The 9,297-nt window shown below is 41.4% G+C and overlaps 1 long non-coding RNA gene across 1 annotated transcript; it reads right to left on the bottom strand.

Annotated features, from left to right (window-relative positions):
- Positions 1-809: 809 nt before the first annotated feature.
- On the bottom strand, positions 810-2,353 carry LOC122563819. The gene is made up of 3 exons (XR_006315746.1): positions 2,189-2,353; positions 1,953-2,092; positions 810-1,464 (listed from the first exon to the last, which is right to left on the bottom strand). It is a non-coding gene; the product is annotated as an uncharacterized LOC122563819 (long non-coding RNA).
- Positions 2,354-9,297: the final 6,944 nt, after the last annotated feature.

Raw genomic sequence — 9,297 nt, 5'->3', positions numbered from 1 at the left:
TTTGAGAACTTCTCAAAAGTGTGTCTGCTGTATTCATGGGAGTGAAAAAAAAATCATTAAAACACAGTTTTAAATGCAAATGTACCACTCTAAAAGAAGTGATATTAAGAAGTTCTCAAGTTTTCAAAGTTATAATCTACAATGTTAAGCCAACAAGGTAAATTTCATACCTCACCGGCTCCTTAACTGTGCATGACTCTGACTCTCTATTTTCCATGTTACAATTGCTGTGTCTGAGTACATCACAGAGGAAATACTCCCCGTTGTAAAGGATATTTCTCTCCAGGAACTGCTGTTCGAAAATTACTCTGTGTGAACACCAGCATGAATAATAATAGAACTGCCAGAGCAAAAAAAAATAAAACTGAGCAAGATCACCAGAAATTACATTACATACTGTTTTCCTTTTTGGGTTGTGTGTTCAACTATTTAACACTGAGACCTTACTGGTTGTAGCTATATAATTTTATTTGGCAGAGGCAAAATTTAATACACTATGCTACATGTACAGTTGTTTATAATACGATTGAGCTTGATGTTGTGTACTATCTTTTGGGTTGAAGACGTGACCATTCCCAGGGAATGACCCACACACGTTCAATCATGGGCTGATGTCGGATTCTCTAGTTGAACATACAGCGTTGCATAAACCCCCAACTCCATACACAAATACACATACATAAACACACACACACACACACACAATTAACTTTCAAAATTAACATTATGTATGAATATGAATAAACATTCCACTTTTATAATTAGAGATTTATTTTACATGAAAAAAGATTATTTTGACACTGGTTGAACCTTCTCGTTGTGCTGCATATTTCACAGGTTACGTCATGGAAGAAATGCACATCATAAACAAATGACAATGCACATGAAATAGCACCATGGATTGCTTGATGATATTATGACTAATTTGCATAATTAATAATCATTAGGATATAGTGGGCTAGATTAAATTATAATCTTTGATATTCACCAGTGTTTTCGGTGAACAAATTTTAAAAGTTGCATAGAGTGAGGAATATAGTATGAACTTGTGGTAAAGACTAATGTAAATATATAGAAACCTATATGCAGCTCAGTATATGTGGATATGTGTCAGTGGATCCAAACCTTTCTATCCCACTACTGAAGCCTGCTTGTTTAATTCTATAGTTTCACGAATTGCCTTACCATTCTCAAATTTTGCTGTTCTAGGCGACTGCCTAGTTGCTTTATGGTGGCACCAGCTCTTGTTCTTTAACCTGCAGCGTGCCCACTGTGGCTCTTCCACAACAAATGAGATCCAAACCTCCCACGAAAAAAGAACTGCAACATAATGATCATAATGATGGCATAAATCTGTTCAGGCACATGGCATGAGCCCTGCTTAATCAGAATTAACGCAGGGCTTTTCCTCTTCCTACAGTTTGTGTTTCCAAGGTCCTTCGTGTGAGGCAATAAGAGCACTGGCTGTAAAATGAAAACAAAGTTCAAAATCTCCACCTCTCGGACTCTAACAAAGGAGAAATAGGCTTTGCAAACCTAACATCAAACTGTGATCTAGCAAAGGTTCATATTGAAACACACTAAAAGGTTATATTCTAACCTGTAACAAAAGTTCTTGGTATGCAGCAGAGAGTAGATGTAAAATGTAACAACGTAACTATACTGTGATTTGCGGTAATAAGATGAATCATTCAATTCATTATTCTAAAAGCAGTCTATTTTGAAGCACAGTAGTTCCAACAAAAGCTTGAGTCATTGAATTTTTTTTAAGTCGAGTCACTGTATTTAAATCTCCCAACACAATGGGATTCCAATACACAAGACAACAATAAAACATCATGAGGGGCTGTGGCTTAATTTCAAGATTCAGCTGGCCATGTTAAGCTTCTTGAACATAATTCAGGAAGTTTAATACTTTTATAATTGGATGTTATGGTATGCAATCTTCTAACCTTTGTGATGTTTATTATTCTCTGTATTTCCTCGATGCCCATGTTAAGTCGGACCATTGCTTTGATGACAGGTTCTCTGAATCGGCCTCAAGTCTAATACTTTTCCTGTCCCAGGAGGTTGGGTAGGAGGAGAAGAAGGGCTGGAACATGTACAAAAATAGGGTGATTGCCTTTTTCAGCTGATTCATACATTTATATCATATAGATTAACTTTTGATATTTACAGTGAAACTTACCTGAATCCAATAATAACCACTAGGGGTAGCTAGTACTTCACTGCAACTGTGGCTCTCTCCTTTGTTTAATTAGTTCTTGTTGAGATCATTCTATATAAATCTACGAACAACTGGAGCCCTTTAAAAAATAATGATTACCATCTAGGCAAAAGTGAGGACTGCAGACGCTGGAGATTAGAGCCAAGATTAGTGGTGCTGGAAATGCACAGCAGGTCAGGCAACATCCGAGGAGCAGGAAAATCGACGCATCAGGAATGTCGATTTTCCTGCTTCTCATATGCTGCCTGATCTGCTGTGCATTTCCAGCACCACTAATCTTGACAATGATTACCATCTACCGATCCTCTTCATAAAGTCTTTCCTTCATTTAGTTCAAGACCAGTTAGAGGAAAGATATTATTCAGCTGGAGAGGGTTCAGAAGAGATTTACCAGGATGTTGCCGGGTATGGAAGGTTTGAGTTATAAAGAAAAGCTGGATAGGTTGGGACCTTTTTTCACTGGAGCATAGGAAGTTGATAGTTGACCTTACAGAAATGTATAAATGATGAGGTATACAAATGGAGTTAATGGTAGTTGTCTTTTCCTCAGGATGGGGGATTTCAAGAATGGGGGCACATTTTTAAGATGAGAAGAGAGAGATTTTAAAAAAGACATAAGGGGTAATTTTGTTTACACAGAGGGTGGTTCGTGTGTGAAATGAACTTCCAGAAGAAGTTTTGGGTGCAGATACAATTACAATGTTTAAAAGACATTTGGATAAGTACATGAACAGGAAAGATTTGGAGGGATTTGATGCAGGAGCAGGCAGGTGGGACTAGTTTAGTTTAGGATTATGGTCGGCATGGGTTGATTGGACCGAAGGGTCTCTTTCCGTGCTGTATGACTCTATGAACAGTGTTTTCGATATTTTCAATCAACCTATTCAGATGTGCTTTAAGACACTACTGGAGTCAGGGCCTCCTGGCTGAGAGGTAGGGACACCACCACTGCACCACAAGAGTCTAGATTATCATCGTCTTTAAATATTTATAGATATCTTTTAATCAATCTTTCGAGTGATGTTATGACACATCCCTGGAGCAGATGGGACTTGAACCCAGGCCTCCTAGTTCAGAGGCTGGGACACTAGCGCTACACCATAGGAGCCATCTTTCATTGGAAATCTATTTTGGAAGAAGGTCATCACGGAAGATCTGAACGCAGGAATTCCTGTTTAAAGGCAGTTGCATTAACCCACTAAACAGCGGCACCGCTCCAAAGCCAGTGCCATGGATATTTTCTAATCAACCTGTTCAGAGCTGAGACATTATAACATACCTCTGGAGCTAGTGCAACTTGAACCCAGGACTCCTGGCTTAGAGGAAGGGACACTACCATTGCATCATAAAAACAACAAAACTATCACACATAACCATTAGTAGCCTTTTTGTTCCCCACTGTCAAACCCCCTTTTTAAAAATCTATTAACTACTAAGTTATCCATGTTTAAATTGATTCATTTACATGCAATGTCTGTTAATGACAATGCAATAGAACAAAAAGTGAGGGAGAAGTAGGGAGTGGATTAAATCAAAATGGAGTTGGATAGGAAGACCAGTTTTTTTAAAAATATCTATTTTCTTCCTAATCAACCTGTTCAGGGATATTAATACACAGCTCTGGAGCAGGACTTGAACCTAAGTTTCCTGTATCACAAGAATCCCAGTGTTACATTTTACTTTGATAGATTTGTTGCAGGTGTACAAAATCATGACAGTGTGTCTAAAATTGATCCTAAGTCATTATGGTGCAGTGTTAATGTCTGAGCTAGGAGACTTTGGTTCACATCCCACTTGCTCCAGAGGTGTATTATAATATTAAAGAACAGCTTGATCTAGAAAATATTTTCGGGCAGGTACTGAGAACCACCAGGCACTGATTTAAGGTGGTTGGCAAAATGAAGGAGTGAAGTGAGAAAATATTTTGCATGAATTGCTTGTTTAGAATCTGAAATGCATTGAGAGTGTGGTGAAGGCAATTACATTGTGGTTTTGAAATTAGATTAGCAGTAATGGGCCAAATAGTCACCTGCTGTTCTAATGCTCCATGGACAATTATTCAAATCCCACCTTGGTAGATAATGAAATTTGCATTCAATTGTAGAGACATACAGCATGGAGACACATCCTTTGGTCCAACTCATCCATGCTGACCAATTTTCCCAAGCTAAACTAGTCCCATTTGCTTGCATTTGGCCCATATTCCTCTAAACCTTCCCTGTTCTTGTTTTTTAAATGTTGCAACTGCACCCTACATCTACCACTTCCTCTGGAAGTTCATTCCACAAATGAACCACTCTCTGTTTAAAATCAGGGATTAAAAAGCTCATCTAATGGCTAGCATGAAACAATTGTTGATTGTTGTAAAGACTCATCCGGTTCACTGAAGTCCTTTGGGAAGAAAATCTGCTATCCTTACCTGGTCTGGCTCACTTGTGACTCCAAAACCACAGCGGCGACGTTAACTCTTAACTGACACTGGACCAGCAAGCTGCTCAGTTCAAGGGCAATTAGGTTTGAGACAGGCAATAAATGCTGGCCTAGATAGTTATGCCCACATCCTAAGAAAATGTAAGAATAAAATCTATGCTTCTACAGTAACTTACTTTCAGGCTGCATTTTGTAATTTGTGAGTTCTATTTGATTACATACAAATGTTCACATTGTGTACTGTACAAATCACACTCCTGTATGTCACTTCAAATCTTCTTGAATTAATTTTGTTCTTGTACAACCACATGACGAACATGTCATTCAGTCTTACTAAGCCTTTAAAATGAAGGTTTTGCACTGCTCCACATAAACTCCCTCTGGCAGAGTCAAATTTAATAACAACAGGTGAAATAATGAATTAGCACCACATCACGTTGCAGCAGTTAATTTAGATGCAAAAAGTTTTGATTGAAATCTACAGGTAGTAGATTTCACACACAAAGAGCTTGATTCATATCAGGTGAATGTTATTGCTCTGTCACTAATAACTATAAAATTAGGGCCCCCTTGTGTTGCAATGGTAGTGTTCCTGCCCCGGAGCAGGAGGACCAGGTTCAAGTCCCACCAGCTCTAGAAGTGTGTAAAAACCTGGTTGTAGAGGAAAATAGAGTTAAAAAAACCTGAACAGTTGCCTTGCAAAAACATTTTTTGTATAGACTGATGCCACACACCATCCACCTTGACTCCTATGTCTGCTGCCTGGACATGCCTTTGTGCGCTTTTTGCCACCAGGATGCTGTGGACAGCTCTCTATGTAGCAGTCCTCCCACTTTCCATTGGGGACCTGGGGTGGAGACTGTTGCATGCAGCAGTCCCACGTAACTGGAGATTGCAGTGGTTCACAGACCCCCAGCCCAAATGTTTATTTCTGAAAAACCTTTTGTTGTGCTTTTAGTTACACTTCAGCTCCATGCCCTTGATCTTTGGGTGTGAGGTGTGGGCAGATTGGAGGACTGCTTGTGGGTTTGCTCTTGGGCTTGGCCAGGCTGGTTATAGTTGAGACTATGGTGCTGGAAAAGCGCAGCAGGTCAGGCAACGTCCAAGGAGCAGGAGAATCAATGTTTCGGGTAAGAACCGAAACATCAGGATGAAGGGCTCTTGCCTGAAACATTGATTCTCTTGCTTCTCGGATGCTGCCTGACCTGCTGTGCGTTTCCAGCACCACACTTTTGACTCTGATCTCCAGCATCTACAGTCCTCACTTGCTCATGACTGGTTATAAACAGGTCCAGACAGTGGGCCATGGAGGGGGTCATTTCTGTCGACTATCTGCCCATCTTCTGTGGTTACATTTGTGTCAGGTGTCCTTGGAAAGGGAGCATCTGGTGTCCAATAATGCTCACAACGCCTTTAGAGAGAGGTGTCCCCTCCGACGCCATGTTGGTCCTTTTCTGCGCTCCCTACACCCGCTCCCACCTCCCACTCACCTTTCATCATTCGCATTGCCCATAATGGGCTTTGCTTTTATATATTCAACTGGCTACATGGAAGTTTACGGGTGGTGGTTACGAGTTTAAAAAAAGGCATAGAAAACGTCACTGTGATTTTGGTGGTGGGGAGGTCGCTCAGCTGTACATGATAGCATTTCTGTGTAGGAAAAAAATAACTGAACAGTCTTCATTTACCTTTGCTAAACTTACCATGGGCAGCTTCTGAACTGATATAATTGGTTCTGGTGTCCCGGAGTGGAAAGAGTAAGTGTGGGAGGAAGGGGGAAGGGAAAGGCAGAGGAATGAAGGGATGCAGGAATGGGAAGAGGGAATGCAGAATCTTATTTTAAATGGCTAGGGGGAAAGTTGAAACAGGATAGAAGCAGAATAAAGTATCTTCCTTTAAAGGTGAAGCATCACTAATATTCTTTTACAGGGCATTTGACCCACTGAAAACGATTTTTAAATTAAAGAGTCCACAATCAAAATTAACATAAGGAGCTCTGATATATGTAAACTTATTCAAAGTTTTGGTTTCACAACCAATGTTTTCATGCTATATTGGGAATTGAAATATACCAGTAAGTCAACATATCAAACTCCCCTACCCTCAAAGAAAAGGCTCCATTCCACATCACAGCCCGCCTCTTTGCATACTCATGTTTCATATGCAAGAATCTCACAACAAAAAGCGTTGCCTTCTAGTGCTTACTCTCGAATGTGATTGTGAAATGGGAAATTCAGGTGCCACTTTGCAGTTTCTTGTTCACATGACACCTTTTAGTTGACATGTCAAGGAGGCAATTAGTACACACACCGCAATGCTCATGGTTGCTCAAGGCCATAATATTAATCTGCATTCTTAGAGGAGAACTGACCTGTCCATGTTGTGCAAATTGAGGACACGTGGGTGGTGTTATGATTACTGCAATTGACTGAGCAGGATCTCAAGATCCAAGATTTTGATACTGTCCCCAAAAGAAAAACGCAGTTAATTATTCTGTCCACTTTGCGTGCACTTGCAGCCATTTTTTGAAGTTATTATGCAGTTGACTTCCAATCCAACATGGTGACATTCCAACACTGTTTCAGTGTGAGTGCCTTGCAGGTTCTGGCCTGAGACATGGATTTCCCCCTGTCCTCACCTCTCCTGTTAATGTTTCTACCACTGTGACCCTGATGACCTTTCAGCCAGGCTCTCTGTCCCTTTTCATTGAAACCCTTTGCACAACTCTTTGTGTGCCCACTTTACTTGGAAATTCCCAGGTCCTGTGGGCCCTATATCCTCCCAGTATAGAGGCCAGAAGCATCGTGACCTGTTTGAACTCACCCTCCTTTTAGAGCTTCCAGTCTCCTCCCAATCACTGTGATGTCACACTCTACAATCTCCAACTCCCTCTATCACAGTGACCACTGTATCAGTGACCCAGGGCCATGAAGCCGATTCCCATTGCTAGTAGTCCTCCTCACTCCACTAACGATTGCTCCCCTTTAACTTTCACACATCACTATTTGTATAAAGCACATTCACTGTGTTTATTGCGTAAACTGCTGCAAGTCTGACACCAACATGCCTTCTCTCTATCCAACTGATACACCGGCCAATCAGTGCTCCCCATTGGTATCTGACTTTTCCAAGGGTGATTTTCCATTTCTAGTGAGTGCCAGTCCCATAGAAAGTGCTGTTGCTATGGTAACTGTTGTTACTGATCTATTTCTATTGCCGGTGAACGGTGAACCTCTGGGACTATATGGTCATTTTGTATATAGCAGTGAGATCACACTTTCCTGATCAGCTGCCTGCAGTGAAGGCACAACTTCTCTAGTCAAAGATACATGTCTGTGGTTGCAACAATTGTTCATATTCACTGCATATAATTGAGGTAACAACTGCTCACTGTAGGTTCCAAGTTGACCCGTGGGCTGATAATTGTTGAGAGAGGTGGAAGTTCGCATTTCAACTGGATTTTCAATGCTCAGCATTGAACTGACAAGAACTTGTCAGTTTTTATCAAAGTGAAATTTGGCTTTTTGTCACTTGACCTTGATTTTGGCACACTCCTGTTACTACTTCTGGCTGGAATAGCTTTCTCATGTTTGAAAAGTAGTCTGAACGTGGAATAACATTAGTCTTCAGATTGGACAACCCTCCACACCCTCTGTAGGTGTATTTCTCCACTCAAGGATTGGCTTGTACAAGTCTTTGTTGGATTTGGTCAATTTTGTTATCAACTGTTTGGTTATTTCCAGGCATTTCAGCCTTTCCAATTGACTGGGAATAGTGTGGAGATGATGCATAGTGTTGACTTTCTGAAACCTCTATGAACAGCTGAATATTTTTTTGTTCTTGAATTGAAGACAATTGTGACTTGCAACTGAATTGTGTTTTGATGAATTCTATAATCTTATCAGAAATCATTGGCATCAGCTAGTCTAACTTCCAGTAGTCACAACAGTAGTTCAAAGCGACAAGATAAATGGTTCCTGTGAGTGTAAAGACATTTACTGTAAACTTCTTCCCTGTCCAAACTTGTGGATGGCATGTATCAAAGTGGCTGTTTTGCCCATTTAGCTCAGTATCTTTTACAAGAATTTGCCGAGTCCATCAGGAAGGATGCGAGCCTGAGAGGGGTGACTATTCCTGGCAGCGGGGGCCTGCAGGTTAAGGCCTCCCTGTACATGGATGACGTCGCCGTTTTCTGCTCGGATCCGCTGTCCGTGCGCAGACTCATGTGCATTTGTGACCAGTTCGAACGGGCCTCGGGGGCCAAGGTAAACCGAGGCAAGAGCGAGGCCATGCTCTTCGGGAACTGGGCCGACCAATCCTGATCCCCTTCACCGTCAGGACCAACCACCTGAAGGTGCTGGGTATTTGGCTCGGAGGGGCTGGGGTGTGCGCCAAGTCTTGGGAGGAGCGTATCAGCAAAGTGAGGCAGAAACTGGGAAGATGGAAGCTACGGTCGCTCTCCATCACGGGAAAAAACCTACTCATCAGGTGTGAGGCACTGTCATTGCTATTATACGTGGCACAGGTCTGGCCTATTCCCAGAACATGTGCCGCTGCAGTCACCCGGGCCATCTTCCAATTTATATGGAGGTCAAAGATGGACCAGGTCCGAAGGGACACACTGTATAAAGATCTGGGCA

The sequence above is a fragment of the Chiloscyllium plagiosum genome, chromosome 28, assembly GCF_004010195.1.
Source record: "Chiloscyllium plagiosum isolate BGI_BamShark_2017 chromosome 28, ASM401019v2, whole genome shotgun sequence".
Classification (NCBI taxonomy): Eukaryota; Metazoa; Chordata; class Chondrichthyes; order Orectolobiformes; family Hemiscylliidae; genus Chiloscyllium; species Chiloscyllium plagiosum.
Note: the sequence above shows the minus strand (reverse complement) of the source record. Positions and strands in the feature narration are given on the sequence as shown.